This window comes from Notamacropus eugenii, chromosome X (assembly GCF_028372415.1).
Source record: "Notamacropus eugenii isolate mMacEug1 chromosome X, mMacEug1.pri_v2, whole genome shotgun sequence".
Lineage (NCBI taxonomy): Eukaryota > Metazoa > Chordata > Mammalia > Diprotodontia > Macropodidae > Notamacropus > Notamacropus eugenii.
Window position 1 is genome coordinate 46,514,480 of NC_092879.1, and position 18,570 is coordinate 46,533,049.

General features: G+C 43.6%; 1 protein-coding gene across 4 annotated transcripts in view; it reads left to right on the plus strand.

Annotated features, from left to right (window-relative positions):
- GRIA3 (glutamate ionotropic receptor AMPA type subunit 3) overlaps positions 1-18,570 on the plus strand; it is a 272,424-nt gene that overhangs the window by 98,597 nt on the left and 155,257 nt on the right. The window lies entirely within an intron of this gene.

Genomic DNA, 18,570 nt, shown 5'->3' on the forward strand with positions numbered 1-18,570 from the left:
GTTCTAACATTCTATTTTCCATGTTCTAAGGTTCCACCCAGCATGAACATTCCCTATTCTAAGGGCCCATCCAACTCCAACATTCTATGTTCTATTGTATGTTCTAATGTCCCTTGCAGTACTAAGGTGCTGGGTTCTTAGGTCCCTTCCACTTCTGGTGTTCTTTTTTGATGGGCTTTTCCAGTTCATCCTTCTACAGTTCTAAGAGCCTTCCTAGTCCTCACATTGTGTTCTAACGTCCCACCTAGTACTAATATTCTATGTCCTAAGGTCCTTTCCAACTCTGACATTCTAGGTTCTAGGTTCTAAAGTTCTTTCTGGTTCTCACATTTTTCTATATTATTCTGTGTATCATTACAGTACTCCATTTTCTCTCATGTCTGTACTAAATTCCAACTATCCTGGAAGGGATGCATAAACTTCAAATTATCTCTTTACATGGTTTTAGAGTCTCATCAGGACACCCAAAACCTCCCTCAATGAGTTGGTTGAAAATAAGTCCTAGAATTTAGTAGAGATATGAAAGCAATTGGAGTACTGTAATTATATGCCCTCCCTTCTGTGCCCAAGGCCATCCTGGCACTCTCCTGGGTAGGAGGGAAGAAGAGACTGATGAGTCACTCCCCAGGTGTTGCCAATCAGCATCTCCTGTAGCCTAGTTGGGGACAGCTCTAAGTTGGTCACAGCTCTAAGTTGGCCTCTATTACCATGCTGCCCCTGGCTCTGGGATTGCCTGGCACTGATCCCCATTCCCTACTTTCAGGGACTTAAATGTCACTCACTTTCCCCTGACTTTCCCTACAGCTGGCCATCTGGAGGTTTCAAGAAATTGAAGACAAATAAAGAAGGAAAAGGGGGTATGTACAGGGAGAAGTAGATCAAGGTAGACAGCTGGGTGGGATGTGAAGCATGGTCTGGTCTGGGGAAACTGAGGCTGAGAGAGAGCAAGTGACTGACCTAAGATCCCACAGATGAGGAGTGCCAGGGCTGGGACTCAGACCTACCTCTCCTGACCCTGAAATCAGGGTTCTTACCACTTCATGCCCCCCGAAGGTGGTTGGACCCTGGATCTAGTGCCATTTAGATGGTGGCTGCTGGACCCAGATTCTCCACTATTCCAGTTGGTCAGGCCTGCTGATATTTACAGAATTGCTTCAATTCCCTCAAGACAAGGCAAGAGCAAGACGAAATTAATCTCCTCGGCTCCCAGCAAGAGAGTAAACAAAACAAATTGTTTCCAAATGCCCACATAGGCAAAGTGACAGGGATGACAGCCGGCCGGGAGGGCTGGCGCAGAGCTGGTGCATGGAGGGCTTTACAGCAGATCAGCTCCTAGGGTTAATGCGGAAGGCCATGCCAGTTTCTCTCGGTTATCTGTGCCAGTGGAGGGGAGCCCAGGAATGGCTATCCACATGTCACTTCTCTGGGCAGAAAATGCTCTTCCCCAGATGCTCACACTGTTCCCTGTTGTCCATCTGTGAAGGAGAGGAAAACAACAGCTAAGAGAGGGACCAACTCATCTCCAGAAGAGGCGATCAATCCAGACATATCAGAGAAGGGGACCATGGAGCCTTTCTGCACTTGTCCAGACTGTCTTGAGAAGCTCCAAAATGGGCCAAGAGATTGGCATTTCACTGGGCCTTGAAAGCTTTGTAGTTCCATGAATTTACTTTAGAACAAAAGTGCCCCTAGGAGGAGGAAGTAAAGCTGCAATATACCCAGACTCCAGATGGCACCCTTTCCTCTGAGTGCCTCCACCCACATCCTAGGTTCCTTGGATCTAGAGCTGGAAGGGACCTCAGAGGCCATCCAATCCAAACCTCCTCATTTTATAGAGGAGGAAGCTGAGACCCAGAGATGTCCAAGATCACATACGTAGCAAAGTAGGAAAGGTGAGATTTGCACAAGGATCTGTCTTTTGAGTCAGTCTCTTTCTACTGTACTATGGGCCCCCTTATTTTTCCAGGTTAGGCCTGAAGTGGTACTGCTACTAGTACTAGTTCTAGTACTACTACTACTACTGATGATGATGATGGTGATAATAATAATAATAAAAACTAACATTTATATGGCACCTACTGTGTGCCAGGCACTTTATCTCATCTGACTCTCACAACAACCCTGCACAATAGGTGCTATTATTAACCCCATTTTACAGATGAGGCAAACAGAGGTAAAGTGACTTATCCAAGATCACACAGTTCATTGTACCTGGGGCACTTGGCTCTTCCTGACTCCAGGACCAGATTAATGCCCTATGCTCTGTGGAGCCACCTAGGCATTCCCTTAGCAGTGCAGACCCAGTTTTACCTTTCTGGTATATCTTGGACTGACAAGACTAGGACTGGGGATAGGCCCCTGGGGAAGAAGGACATCACAGACCCTGCAAGGGATACAGGATCATCCCCAAAATCAGACTTTCTCCAGCCCACCCAGGTTTGCCCAAGATAAACTCTACTCCAGAAACCCTGAAATCTTGGGCTTACCCCCTGACCACTACTTCACTTCAGTTCATTTGGAGTTGGCACCTCATGATTGGGCAGGTCATTAAATCATTGCCAAGACTGGCTGCTAACTGCTTTGTGGCATGAAGCTGGGCTCTACAGCTGGACTAAACATTCCTGGAGATCAGAGACCATCACTTATATATCTTTTGTTCCCCATAATGCCTAACACAGTGCAGACTATGTGACATATATCTCCCAGGATCACAAAGAACTGAATTTGAGAACTGGAAGGAAGCTTAAAACAATTTGCTCCAGTCTGAAGGTTGGGTTGTGTTTGTAGTTTTAGGTTTTGTAAAAATGGATTGACTCCTTACTTTACCTTTGTGTCAAGTTCCAACAGCTGTGAGTCTTTTTACAAAATGGGATTACAGTTTTCAAAATAGGAGCTATGTGTTTCTCTGACCTTCTATAGGAGGCCTCCTCCAGTGCCTCATGGTGGCGTACAGGCCACCCTAGGTTCTCAAAGGCTACGTCAGCAGAGCACAAGTGCTGAGGGTCCCATCAGAGATGTAGTTAGGAATTCTATACCTGGGGCCAAGCCAACTGAGCAAGGATGGGGTTGGGGAGCTGTCTAAAGTATGACCACTCCCATACATGGTTGTGCTAGGCTGGACATAGAAGTCATAGGAGTTGAAGAGGTAGAGGAACTAGGAAACCATTTTGCTTGAAGAAAACAGGGGCCATGGTATAAAAGAAGCAACATAGCCTAGCCCAGGGATGGAGAACCTATGATTTCGAGGCTACCTGTGGCCTTCTAGGTTCTCAGGTGCAGCCTTTTTACAGGGTCCAAGTTTGACAGGACAAATCCTTTTATTAAAGGGGATTTGTTCTGTGAAGTTTGGATTCAGACAAAGGGCCACACTTGAGGACCTAGAGGGCCACATGTGGCCTTAAGGTCACAGGTTCCCCCACCCTGGCCTAGAAGATAGTCTACAGGACTGGAAGTCAGAAGTTCAAATCCCATATCAGACATTTACTAATTGTGTGTCTCTGAGAAAATCACTTAACCTCTCTGTGACTTAGTTTCCTTATCTGCAAAATGTAGGTAATTATGATTACAAATCACAAGGATCTGGCTAGAAATCCCCAGATGACAGCAACAATGATCTGGTTATGATGGAATAAGCTTAAAGACCAGACGGGGAGCTGAATGATGTTGGGGGAGAGGGAGATATGAAAATGGCAAAGAATATATCACCTCCTCCTACCTGGCCTGTCTCAAAGGGCAGAAGAGAAAGAAGAGCCAGCTCCAGAGAGGGAGCCAAGAGAGATGTGGCATCTTCTGGAGAAAGCTGGGGCTCAGTGAGCATCAGGAAATGGGAGCAATGTGAGAGGGAGAGATCTTGCTTGATGACCAAGAAGGGTCCCAGAGGGGCTAGTGATAAGGGCAGAGGAGAAAGAGGACTATGGAGGCCTAGGACTAGGCTGAATCCTAAAACAAGAAGGGGCAGGGGCAGGGCTAACAGAGGAAAAGAGATTCCAAAATAGGGAAAAGCAGGCAGGCCTCCAGAGTGATGGAGTTGTGAAGGAAGCGAGGGCAGCCCATCCCTGTCCTCTGTCCCCTATCCTCCACTATCCTCAGCCCATCTCCTGGAGCCACCTTTCTTCCAAATACTTCTGAGGTGTGAGCCAGCACAGGCAAAAGGAATAAGGGCAGCAGTCCCTGGATCAAATCAGAGAGGCAGCAGCAATATTGCCAGGGAGGGAAGGAGGTCCAGATGCTGCTGCCTGGGACAAAGCCCCAGCTTCCCTCCCCACCTCGCCCTGGTTATTTTGGGTCCTGCCAAGCTATAAAGGCTTCAAGTACTGACCAGCAACAAGGCCTTTGGCACCCAAGGACCAGCCTAGCTAAGTTTCAAGAGACTCCTCATCAGACAGCTGCCACCAGGGAACAGATTTTTCTTAACCATAGTAACTCCTGAAAGCTTTTCTCTGAGACTTGAAGAGTTAGAACTTGTATTCTACCTGTAGATGATTTCCCTGGGCCTTGGTTTCCTCTTCTATAAATGGGGGAGGGAAGGACTAGAGGGCCTCTGAAGTCCTTTCCAGTACTAGACCTAAGATCCTATGTGTCCTTGGGAATATCACTTGGGAATATCACTTCCCTTCTATGGACCTCAGTTTCCTCCTCTGTAAAATGAGGGGATTGCTTCCTTTAAGCTCAAGATCTTGGATCCTGTAGAGATGCTTTCCAAAGCATTTTCCTTCCAACAGTCTTATAAAGCAGGCCATACAAGATTCTCATCCCTCTTTGACACAGGGAGAAACTGAGGCTGACAGCTAATAGCTCACATTGCTAATGAGTATTGGAGCTAAAATTGTGACCTAGGACTTTGGACCCCAAGTTCAGAGTTCTTTCATTTGCAGCGTGCTCCCTCTACTAAACCAGGCTGTAATAAGCTGAGAGTTCTTTCCAACTCTATGTGGTTAAGCTGTTCCTATTTCCTGCCTCTCAATTCCTTTATCTAGCAAATGACAATAATACAGCTTGCTCCTTATCTCAGAGGAACAAAGAGGACTGACACTATGATGTGTGTTAATATCAAACCCCACAAAGTATGATTGACAGCAAGGGACTCTCTAGATGCCTGGATAGGGCTGGTGGGAGAGCCAGGGACTGTTTGGCACCTCATAAGGACACCTAACATTGAGCAATAAATATTCTACCAACAGGATCTGAAAGAGTTAATGTGTTCCCACCCAAATCCTAATATACTTGGGAAGTAGATCTCTCCCTCCATCAGCCCATTGTCCCTATTCTATAGAAATATTGCTGGGATCTCCTTGCCATCAGTGAGTCACTCACCCTAAATGGGCAGAGTCCATCAATGCTGTCAGAGCAGAGGATCCAATGTAGACAGCCATTAGCTACCCAAGCCAGCAAACCTATATTGTGAACTAGGCAGGTCCTGACCTCATTGCCTGTAGAAGGTAGAACTGAGAGTCATGGGTGGAAGGCAGCCAAGAGACACATTTAAGTTTGATGCCAGGACAAATTTCCTAATCATTAGAGCTGTCTCAAAGTAGAATGGGCCGCCTGGGAGAGGTGGTGGGTTCCTCGTCCATAGAGGCCTGCAAGCAAAGGCTGGGTAACCATCGTTGGGTGAGTTGTTGAAGGGACGGCCACTGAGGTGCCTTCCCACACTGACATTCTGGGATTCAGGATAAGAGAGTCAAGATCCAAAATTAACTCAACAGGGTAGAATCGAAGAGGAAACAATAGGAACAAATGTTAAGTCTCACTCTTCAGTTCAAAAACCCCCATTTATCAAATAAAAGGTGGGGGAAGGTTGGCTGTTTGGAAGTTCCTCTGGTGTCTCTGGTGACCTGCAAGGTCAATTATGTGTCAACTGTGTGATCTGGCAGCTTCAAAAGCTAATGCATAAAGAGAAGCCAGCCTAGCGTCCAGGACAAAGGAGACTCATCCAAACTTCAGGGTTCAGTCAAAGGGCTGCACTTGAGGACCTAGAGGGCTACACTTAGCCTCGAGACCACAGGTTCCCCACCCCTGCCACATGAGGATAGCATTAGCAGTTGATGGAAGAGGGGCCTGGAGAAGAGAAGGCTTAAGGGGGACATGATAGCAGTGTTCAAGTATTTGAAGGGCTGTCATGCAGAAGGAGCATTAACCTTGTTCCATTTATTCCCAGAGGGCAGGATCAATGAGGCAGATGAAGGTTTGACCCAGAGTAGGATGCGAAAAGGCCTGCTGCCCATTTGTCCAGGAGATCACAGATGGGAGGGCCTCGGACATCCTTTCTCACTCTGACATTCTGGGTTTCTATTCCTAACAACTCTGTTTTGACCTTCCTATGTAGTCAGCCATGTTTTTCCCAACAAATCCTCACTGTCTAGCTCAGGGAAGGATTCCCACGTTGGCTGCATTTCACTGACACTTAGGGGGAAATTTCACTCTTGGGGGAAAGTCACGGGCAAGATGATAATGGCAGCCATAACAATGTCATCCTAAAGCATCCCAGTTGAAAGCTATTTGTTTTGCATAATATGATCTTGGCCTACAAAATGCTCATTTACATCTTTATGCAAATGACCTTGTCTATGGCATGCTGGTCTCTGGCAATGGAAACAGATTCTCTTCCAAATGCAGGATCAGAAGATTGTTAAGACTGGAAAATCCCCGAGGAACAAACCCTGAGGAACTATTTCATCCAATGACCTCATATTTTGAATGAAGAAACTAAAGTCCAAGGAGGGTAAATGACTTACTCAGGGTTACACAGCTAGTAGATGTCTGGGGCAGGATTTGAACCCAGGTCTTCCAGCTCCAAATCTAATGTGCCTTCTACTTTATCACATACACTCTGTTTCTCATTTTGAGCACCTTCAGAAATGGATCTCCAAATTCTTTAGCAGGATGTAAGACCAACTGAAAGCAAATTCTCTGCGTTTCACACAATGTTGAAAAAGCAGAGAGAAATATAGGGGTATGCTGGAACCCGAAGTACTGGAAACCTCGGAAAGAGGCAAACATTCCAAATCAGGGCTTGATTTATTGCTCTGTTGATTGCGTAGGCTTAAGAAAGTGATGGAGAAAATGCTAATAATGCAGATTCAACTTAAAAGTGTGTCATGCACACATTTTTTTTCCCAGAGAGGCAGATCCCTGCTAATAAATGTACAAATTCTTAGAGGCCATTGACTGTCTTCTAATATATATATATATATATATATATTTTGAGGCTGCCAGATCACACAGTTGACATATATATATATTTCTGGGGGAGGAACAAAGTTAAATAAGACGTGGTCCTTTGTCCCGAGAAACAAGCGCACAAAAACAGCACATAACAGCCTAGCTGTTTGAATGAGGAGTAAAGTTCTGTGATGAGAGAGAAGATATTTTCACCTGAGTGGAGCATGGAAGGCTTTCTGCAATGGGGGCCCCTGAACTGGAGCTCACAGAGAGGATGTTAACAGGAAAAGACTGGATAAGGGCCATGGGGAGTGCTATCTCACTGAATTTATCTATCTCACTTCCCTAGTTGCCGACAGAATCTGGCTTCCCTTCCGAATTCTCTGAATTTTCATAGTATCAGAGATTCAAAACTAGAAGGGACTTTTGAGGCCATCACATCTAAGTCCCTTATTTTACACTTGAGGAAACTGAGGACCATTTGACTGAACCCAAGCATGCAGGAAAGGGAGTGATATATCGTAAGACTGGCTAGGTAAGCTGTGGCCAGCTTGTGGCTTGCCCAAAATCTCAGAGGTAGTAAGTTGGGGGGAAGAGACAGAACCTGAAACCAGGTCCTCTTGACTCCCAAGTCAGGACTCTGTCCACTATCTCAAGCTGCCTCAACTGGAGGCATTGGGATTTGGTCGAAAGCATAGCAGACTTGGTTCTCATTTCACATGTCACTGATGAACTCTGTGGCCCTGGCAAAGTCACTTCACTTCGGTTCTCTGTAAAATGGTGGTGGGAAGATCTATTCTACATACCTCAGAAGACTGTTGTGAACATCAAATGAAGTAATGAAGGAACAAAACGGGCATTTGTACTATGTGCCAGGCACTGTGCTAAGTAAGCACTTTACAAATATCATCTTATTCGATCCTCAAGGCAACCCTGGGAGGTGAGTGCTATTGTTATCCCATTATACAGCTGAGGAAACTGAGACAGGCAGAAGTTAAATGACTTGCCCAGGTAGTAAATATCTAAGGTCAAATTTGAACTCAGGTCTTTCTGACTCCAGACCCAGCACTCTATCCACCTTGTAAAAATACCTTGAAAATACAAATAATATAATATACAAATAATGTGTTGACATGAATTCTTTAAGACCATGATTTCATTTTTGCCAGGGCAGATTACTACCACTCTACAATTTTAATAGGTATAAAAATACCTTGAAAATACAAATAACATAATATACAAATAATGTGTTGACATGAATTCTTTAAGGCTTCATGATTTCATTTTCACCAGGGCAGATTACTACCACTCTACAACTTTAATAGATACGCTGTGAGTTGATATGGCTGAAAATCCATTATCCCGAAACCAACTTGAGCGTGAGCTTCTCTGAATTTAGCCAGCTTGGTCTTGATACTCAGATACACAGTCTATTACTGAGTCTATATCAATATAAAGGATTCTTCTTGAACTTCTTAAGGAATAAGGGTATTAGGGAATCTCACCTGTCTGAACCAACACCACCCGTCCGTGCCCCCCTCCTGCTAGGGGAGGTACAGAGATAACACCCATTTCTCTCATGCTTTATCCTTGTCTGACCCCAACTCTTACAGGTATTATCCTCATTTTAGAAATGAGAAAGCATGCTGAGAGGCATAAAGTGATTTGCCCAAGGTCATATTTTCTAAAGGTCAGAACTGAGACCCAACCCTCTCTCTTGACTCCATATCCAGTGTCCTTCCCACTGTGCTAGGCCATCCTCCACACAAAATAGAAGCCATGATCCCTGGTCCTAGAGAACAAGTTAACTAATTGCCTGGACTATTTAAATTCATCATTTGCAATCCCTTGGTGGTTTTACATTTTGAAGAGAAAAAGCCACCAGCTAGTAAGGGAAGGATATCACTCTTCCTGTTTTTTCTTTTTCTTTTTTTTCTCCATCTTTTTCTCCCTCCGCCCCCCCCCCCCCACATACACATACCTTCCCACACAGGAACCCAAGTAAGTATGTAACTCAGTCACAGGGGAAAAAAATCCTCCTGTATACAATGTTCTCCTGGTTCTGCTCAATTCTCTCAGCATCAGTTCAAAGGTTTTCTGAAATCCACCTGGTTATCATTTCTTATAGCACAATAGTATTCCGTTATATTCATATACCACAATTTGTTCAGCCATTTCCCAATTGATGGGCATCCCCTCAACTTCCAATTCTTGGCCACCACAAAAAGAGCTGCTATAAATATTTTTGTACATGTGAGTCCTTTTCCCGCTTTTATGATCTCTTTGGGATACAGCCCTAGAAGTGGTAGCTGGGTTAAAGGTATGCACAGTTTTATAGCCTTTGAAGTATAGCTCCAAATTGCTCTCGAGAATGGCTGGATCAGCTCACAACTTTTGGGGGCATTCTTGCTCACTTTCAGGTTGGACTAGAGGAGCTCCTCAGTTCTTTCCAGTTCCAAGCCTGCAATTTTGTAATTTCTTCACAAAAAAGTACTGGAGAGTTATGTTTGAATTGTGGCCCCAAGACAGTGTGGTACAGTGGAAAGAGCCCTGGCCCTAGAGACAGAAAGTTGAGTTCAAATGCCATGCCTGATGCTGAAGACCTGTGTGACCTTGGGCAAGTCATTTATCCTCTTTGGACCTCAGTTACATACCTGATCTGTAAAATGAGACTGAGAGGACAGTATTAAAGACAAACATTGCCTCTTTTACATTTTTCATAGAATTTCTGAGTCCAAAGGAATGGTCCCAAATTACATCCCAGCACATGGGGAAAGTAACATTTTCAGGGATTTGACTTATTCTATGTAGCCCCAGAAAACAGAACTAAAAAGAAATCATAGGGAGGCAGATTTCTTTCATTCATTCGGCAAACATTGGCTTAACCTAAGGAGGAAATTCCTAAGAGTTAAAGACATCCAAACTTGGGTTCAGTCCCTTTGAAAGATGGTGGGCTTCCCTTCTTTGGACTTCACCAGGAAAGAGACTGAATGACCACCTAGTAGAGACCTCAAAGGGGAAATTTTGGTTTGGGTACTCAAAGTTCATGTGCAAGGATGTAATTTGTTTGGATCTGCACACGAACTCATTTGGAGCAGCTCAGTGCTGTTTTTACTCTCATTTTACTTGGTTTGTACTTCAATTCCTTCTTAGTCATGTTTGTTTGACCTTTTCTTGTTTAAAGATCATGCTCCTTGAGAGAAAAGACAGAAGTCAAATAGTTACTGAGTAGTTCTGTTTTCTCTGTCATCTCATCTCTTGTCAGTTAACATTTCACCATCTGCCCCAAGCAGAGGACCTGTCTGTGTCCTCCTTATTCTTGCTCTGAGCATACTTTTTATTGTTCTTAGCATTTTTCACAAGCTTCATTTCACTCTGGATTATTGCCTCTTGATACTATTCTTACAGTTCCATGCTACCTTTTTGTATCCTTCCTTATATGTGTGCCCTTTCTTCTATCTTTTGTATCCTTCCTAAAATCTGAGCTCCAGAGAGCTCCCTGTGTAGCCACATCATTCTTTTTAGATGACTCCTCATCTTTCTTCTTCTTTGTGACCATTTGCAATTATATTGTCAGAATTTAATTTTGTGGGGCTTTCTATCCCATATGAGTTATCTTCCCTCATAGAATCTATAATCATGCAATTATGCCTATTGTTTCATTGAACATTTGAAAACTTTCTTAAAGTCCATGTGTGACCATGTCTAGTACTCCCTTCCTTGGTAATTGTGAACTTTCAGATGACATGATCACTTCCTCCCAAATCTCTGGCTTGTAATGAATTGGTTGGTTCTTTCTTTTGCTCAAGATCAGCTCTAGAGTAGTGATCACCACTACTGCTCATTTTGAGAGGTGAAAATGTCTCCAAAGTAGGTCAAGAATTGACCAGTGGAATGAAACTTCCAGCAAATCTCTAGTGTTGAAGTTAGCTGTCAGTTCTACAGCTCTTCTCTGTGCCAATTTTGTGATCAAAGTCAGGAGCTCAGCATTCATATCCTCCATCTGACTAAGCAGCCTATAGAATACTCTTATCAGCATAGCCTTTTGTTTTCTGCTTTCATCTCCATCCATCCCCCAAACTCTTCAAGTTTGTGAATTTCATCTAATTTGAAACCTTCCTGAAATACAATTTTACCTCTGGTTTTCTATGATTATAAGCAAAAAGCTTTTATAGAAGAGTGAATCACACAAAATCCAGTCCAGGTGCACAATAAGGTTTATTTTTTTCCCCTATAAGCATCAAGTCATAGTGAGTTCAGATGCTGCAATTTCGTCTAATCCTTTGCACATTTTCAGGTGGAGAATTAAGTAATCACTAAAATGCTCTAGAAATGGACTTTTCAAAGAAAAGACCTTTGAATTTTCGCTACTGGGCTCATTTGTTTTAATGGTACATTCACATTATTATATGCATGCAAATCCCTTTCTACCTTTTAATTGGATTTTTGCCTGGATATTACTGCAAATTGCATTTGAAAATGGACTGCAGAATATGTCGCTTCTAAGGAAGAACACAATGAGTGACCTGGTGGTTTAGTTCATCTTTTGCTTCATACCTCTCTTCCCACCCAGGCCTTAATCAAGGTCTACTTACCTTAACATTTGGAGAGCCATCTTTGAGATGTCACCCCACTTCAGAGCAATGTAAACTGATTTTTATTAGAGATTCTTGTTTGTATGAATTCTCTCTAAAGAATTAGAAATAAGACTTTTGGAAGAAGAATTCCTGAATAGATCCTAGGAAGGTGGGACCAATTGCAAAACATCTTTGTGTGATTAAGACCTAGACCCCATAAGTAGTTCTTTCGACAATGTCTAATGATGTTGAAGCTCCTTTTGGAAGGCCTGAGAGGGGTTGTCAGCATGATCATCACTACAGGATCCATACTGAGCACCTGGGCTGGTCATGAACATAGATGTGCCAGTTGACTGCCTGCATGGTACAATTTGCAGTCCTGCAGTATATTAGAAAATGCAATGGATTTGGAATCAATCCCAGCTCTGCCCTTCATAGCTCTGTAACCTTGGGGAAAGTCACTCTTGGATTTTTTCGCCTTTTAAATAGAATAGCTTTTGTTTTATCTTCCTCACAGAGTGGTTGTTAGGATCAAATGGGATAATGTGTATAAAACACTTTTTAACGTTAAAAGTCTGATAATTAGCGCTTGGTATCACTGTTTTGCTTCTCCCAGTGGAAAATCCAAGACCCATTCACAATCATTTGCTGGAGCTTCATTGGAGATGGAAAGAATAGTAAATAAATAGGAATACGAACTAGATCTGTTATTCCATTAGTTTTGGAAACTCCCAAATGAATCACCTACCAATGTAGGTGATCCCCTTCTCTGGAACTTTGTGTCTAGGATCAGGGGTGGAGAACCTGTGACCTTGAGGCCACATGTGGGCCTCCAGGTCCTCAAGCGTGGCCCTTTGACTGAATACACTGTAGCCTCTAGGTGGTAGGTTCCCCACTCCTGGTCTAGGTATTCACCTAGAATAGTGAGATGTTAAGTGACTTTCCCAGGAGTGCATGGTCAGTCTATGTTGGAGCAGGAACCTAAACGCTGTTCTTTCTGATTCCAAGGCTGGCCCTTGAGCCACTTTTCCATGCTGCCTCTCCAAAGTAAGAATTTCCTGAAAATAAATATCGTTCAGAGTCTGAGTCTTTCCCACTTGAAGACTGAATAGTTATCATGACTCTCTTGATAATTCCAAGTTGATTCATACCTAAACATATTTCTACAGAAATGCCATAAAAGTCATATTGAATAATTTCATATTAAAAACAAAAGCTGGGCCTAAATGATTATTTATGATGCAAACAATCATTTTGTTGGCCTCGTGAATGGACCTTGAATCCCTTTCCTTAAATATCTATAAAATGTCTGCTTATTTTAGAGGTCAGATGATTAAAAGAGTAGGAGGGACAGAGGATAAAAAAGCTGTCACTGTTTGTATCCAAGTTCCAAAATCTCCTCACTATGCCTCTGTAGATCTTTTCTGTGAGACAAATTAATAACCAGAATTCTGCAGATTTTAGAATTGTGAACTCTGTCAGTAGAGCAGAGTCAAATTTATGGGCCACAACGATCACTACATAGGAGCTATGCATTCTGGCCTCTATGAGAACAAATGACTGATAAAAGGTATTGGGTGTTGGTCATGTCATGGCAGCTCCCACCCAAAGTATGCCACAGGGTAACTTTCTTGTCCCAGGAGAGCACCCAATATGATAGAGAGACTTCAGTGGGATGGGTTTGAAGGAAGAGTCAGGATGAGTAAAGATAAGTGAGTGATTGATTGACCTACCAAGTTTGTCACTTTACAAGGTCCGTTTTTTCCTCTATAAAGTTAGAGGGTTGTTAGATTGGATGGCCTCTAGGGACCCTTCTACCTCTATAGCTAAGATCATATGTGTGACCTTGGGAAAGTCACTTCCTCTCCCTGGGCCTCAGTTTCCTTCTCTGTAAAATGAGGGGATTGGACCAGATAGCCTCTGAGGATCCTTCTAGGTCTAAATCTAGGAGCCTATGATATTCTTAGAAAAACCACAGATAAAAATGGCCCAGAAGACCATACAACAATATGGAGAATATAAAATAAGACTGACATCACCTGGAAGAAACAGAAGGGGCCCAGTCAGGTAGCAAGAATGAAGGATTTAAAAATCAGTCACCAAAAGCCATCCTAGGTTCAATCCATCTCTATCCCACATCCTTGGATCTTGTGCATCTGTCTCCAGCTCCGGGCTGGAATGGCTCGCATTCCCTCCATAGACTGAGATCCCCAAGGCTCCCTTTGACTCATGCAGTCTCTAAGTCTCTTTCCTACTTGCTTCTGGACTGATTAAAAACAGAAGTGTCCAGGATCCCATGCTTTCTTGCCTCTGCCCGCTCTGCACCTATTTGGTGCAGAAGTCTTTGTCTGTCATTGCTACCCAAGAGGCCGAAACTAGATCCAGACCATCTAACTGAAACTTGAGAGAAATTACTCTCTGTTCCCTCGGAAATTACTTTGACACAAACAATTACTTCAAACACAAACAGTGGAAAATATAGTGTTCTGTACAATCCACAGATCTAAATGGCCTTAATTGGCATTACTAATTGCTTCCACACAAATAAATAATTAGAGCACATCTCTTCCATGCCAAATTGGGCACGCAAAGTTTCCTAAGTCCACTGAGGCATCAGGGAGGATGGATATAAACCATAACAATGTTAGGAATAATAATAAAGTTGACTCACATTTCTATAGAGTTTTTCACACTTATTCTTACCACAGCCCTGGGAGGTAGGATACAATGAATATTATTGTCTCTATTTTAAGGGAGGAGAAATCTGAAGACCAGAGAGGGGAAGTGACTTGTCCAGGGTCACACAGCTTCAATGCCAACTTCTAAAGGCATCCTTTGCTGTCCTCTCTGGCTATTAGCACCTTCCTCTCTAAGATGACCTTCCATATATAAAGTTAAGTGGTGCAGTGGATCTAGAGTCCTGGGCTGAAATTTAGGAAGACCTCAGTTCAAATTCTCCCTCTTGTACTTACCAGTTCTCTGACTCCAACTTCTTTCAGACTCGGTTGCCTTATCTGTAAAATGAAGAGTTTTGGACTAAATCTGTGACTTCCTCTGTATGTATCATGTATATCTCAATTTCTATACATGTGTTTTGCCCATTAGATTATAAACTCCTGGAAGGCAGGGCCTACATTTGCTTTTTATGTGTCTCCCCAGTGTCTGACAATTAGCAAGAGCTCAATAAAGGCTTGTTGATTGATTGACTGATTAATTGCTAAATTAATCACCCAATTAATAAGTGGCAGAGCCTGGGTTCCTCCCCAAGTCTTCTGGTTTTTCCAGAATCCCAGGGCCTCCAGGGCCATCCTGTCCAACTCATTCATGACCAAGAGTCCCTCTACAACATCCTTGAAAAGTGCTTTTCCAGCTTTTGCTTGAAGACATCCACTTAGGGGGAGCCCCCTACCTAGTTGGGCAACCTCTTCCCCTTTGGGACCGTTCTCCTTAAGAAGTTGGTCCCTCAATTCAAAAATATGTCCCCTTGAAAATTCTACCCATTGATTCTGGTCCTTACCACTGTGACCAAGCTGAACAAGCCAGAGGATCCAAGATCTAGAGCTGAAAGGGACCTTGGAAGCCATCTAGTCCAACCTTTTTATTTTACAGAAAAGGAAACTGAGGCCTAGGGAAGGGAAATGACTTGTCCAAGACCATCAGATCACAAAATGCTAGATGTAGAGGTGATGAGACCTTCGAAGTTATCTATCCCAACCCCTTAATTTTCTGAATGAGGAAACTGAGGTTCACAGAAGTCATGGTAGTTTGCTCACCATCACATGCATATTCACAGAGCCAGAATTCTAATTCTGCTGTCTATGCAATCTAATGTTTATTTCAGCTGGTAGCCCTTCACATACTCAAGGATAGCAATCATGTCCCCCTTTAACTGAATCCAAGTGAGGCCATATGTGGCCTTCTAGGTCCTTAAGTGTAGCCTTTTGACTGAATCCAAATTTTGTAAAATTCAGTCAAAAGGCTGCACTTAAGGACCTAGAAGGCCACATGTGGCCTTAAGACTGCAGATTTCCCCACCTCTGTCCTTGAGCATTAAGTCAGAATCCACCAATTCATTGACTGTGTCACAAAAGAGGTTTGATGTGCTGAGTCAAAAAGATTGAAACATCCTCATCTGCCTTCTCCTTGACAGGGCCACCTCCTCTGGCTTCTCCACTGGGGAGGGGACTTTCTTGTGTCAGTGTCATCCAAGGCTTTTGAAAAGAAGCCAGGCCTGGCAGGTTTGGTATTTACAGTCACTGAGTCACCTCACTGGGATACAGGATGAGGGCACAGTAGACATGGGCACCCTTAGACTGCCTGGAGTGAGGTCACAGCTATACCTGGCCTTTTCCCCTGAGGAAAGTAGCATGAAATGGGGCATGAAGTTGGCCTTTATATGACAGTGTCATTCAGGAGTAAGGAGCCAGAGACCCTGGGATACAACAAGGTCAAGAGGATGAAAGGAGGAAGCTCATCTGGGGTACAGCAGCTGGGAGAGTACCATTGTTGAAGGAAGGCAAATCTCTCTATTTCAGTGTCCTGGAGCAAAGCCCTAGTTAAGGCTCTGAAGGAAGGTCTTATCCCCAAGCGGTTTCCATTTCCAGGCACTGAGAAGATTCAGACACTCTCTACTGACTTCAGTAGAAAAGTTACACACCATCTTCGTATTGATTGGCCATCCTAGTCCTGGTCATTTGAGTGGTACATTTAGCACCAGTGCAGAAGAGGATTTGTGCTGGAGGAAGGAATCCTGCTGGAGAGGGGAACGTCTCAGAAATAGACCACACTTGACTGGGTCTCATTTTGAGGCCCAGGAACCAGGAGTATAACTCTGAATCTCGGTTTCTTCCTCTGTAAGATGAGAGAGGTAAGGCTAAATGATCACCAAGGTTTTCCTATTCTATTTTCTAAGGTTGCTCTCAGCTCTAACATTCTCTATGTTCTAAGATCATTCCCAGCTCTCACATTCTGCATTCTAAGGTCCCTTCCAGATGTGACATTCCCTGTTCTAAGATTCCTCCCAGCTCTGACATTTCTCAGTTTCCTCTTTGGTAAAATGAGGGAGGTCTAAGTGTCCTCTAAGACCTCTCTCAGCTCTAAATCTGTGATCCTTTGTCTCAAGGCCCTCACAACTCAGAGATAATCTCTCTTCCAGGCCCTGCCACCTCTGGTGTCTAAGTTCTAAGGCCCTCTCAGGATTGGGGGTAGGGAGACCAAATACTGTATATACTGACAGATGAAGCGCGTGCTGTCTGGATTCGTTTTCCTTTACTCTTTGTCTTCTTATAAGGGAGAGTTCTTAGAGCAAAGGCAAAGATGGACTGGATGTTGGGAAGTTAATATGATTGTTTTAAAAGTGCCAATAAAACTTTTAGCTTTTTCATTGAAAAATGTCCTCTCTATATCTCCATATGGTAATGTTTGCTTGAAGACTTCCAGTGCAAGCCCTGCCTCCACCCACCCACCTAAACCCACTTCTCAAGGCAGCTCTTTGCACTTGGGGCCAACTCTAAATACTAGGAAGTTATTCCTGATGTCACACCTCGATTGGACTCTGTCACTTCTCATTGCCCCTAGTCCTGCGCTCTGGGGCCAAACCAAACAAGACTCATCTCTCTCCAGATACTCTCATGTCCTTCCTCCATCCTCCAAGGTCTTCTCTTCTGTCAGCCTCAGTTCCTTCCATTGATCCTCATTGGTCCTTCACCACTTTGGTTGCTCTCCTCTGGTCATTTCTCCAGCACATCAAAGCCTTTCCTAGAATGAGGTGCACAGAACTGAGCCCAACACTGCAGGCAAGGTCTGACCAGGGCATGACCTGTCTTGGTCCTCTTAATGCAGTGTAAGATGTCTTTGACTTTCTTGGCCACCACATCATGACACACCGGTGACTCCTCTTGAGATTGCAGTCTTCTTTGTCTCTCTTCTAAAGACCTTTCCAGTTCTTGATATTCTGGTGTTTCATTTCAGTATTCTAGGGTCCATGACTCCTTGGTTCGCCTTATGGCTTCTATGTTTGGGTGTGTACTAAGAGAAAAAGAAAAAGGGAGACCCCTGCTCACTGCTCCTATCCTGGACTTTGGCTTTCACTGATGTCAAAAGGCCAAGGTGCAGGGTATTAGCCTAGACTAAAGAGGGGCAAGTCTCCTCTTTGGAGGCACATAGTAGGTACTTAATCAGTGCTTGCTGACTCCCTGTGTCCTAAGCTCCTTCCCCATCCATGGAGGGGTAGCTGTTTAAGACATGAAGGCTGGGCTGCTACTGCATGGCACTTGGCTGGCTAGCCTGAGGCTTTGTTGGAAATTAAGTTTGTATTATTAATTGAAAGGCAAGAGGAGAGTCTTGGAATAAATCAGATAAAATAAATAAAGAGATGATTTTACTTGCTGTCCTAAGTGCCCCTGGGCATTCTGGAGATTCTGTAAGGCTCTTAGCAAAGATTTCTCTGGCTTGCTCCTAGCAGGCTGAAAAATGTGTATGTGTGTGTGTATGTGTGTGTGTGTGTGTATGTGCGTGTGTGTATCTGTGTGTATGTATCTGTGTGTGTGCACATGTGTGTATCTGTGTGTATGTATGTGTATGTATCTCTGTGTGTATGTATCTGTGTGTGTGCGTGTGTGTGTATCTGTGTGTATGTATGTGTGTGTATGTCTGTGTGTATATCTGTGTGTATGTATGTGTGTATGTCTGTGTGTATATCTGTGTGTATGTATGTGTGTGTATGTCTGTGTGTATATCTGTGTGTATGTATGTGTATGTATCTCTGTGTGTATGTATCTGTGTGTGTGCACATGTGTGTATCTGTGTGTATGTATGTGTATGTATCTCTGTG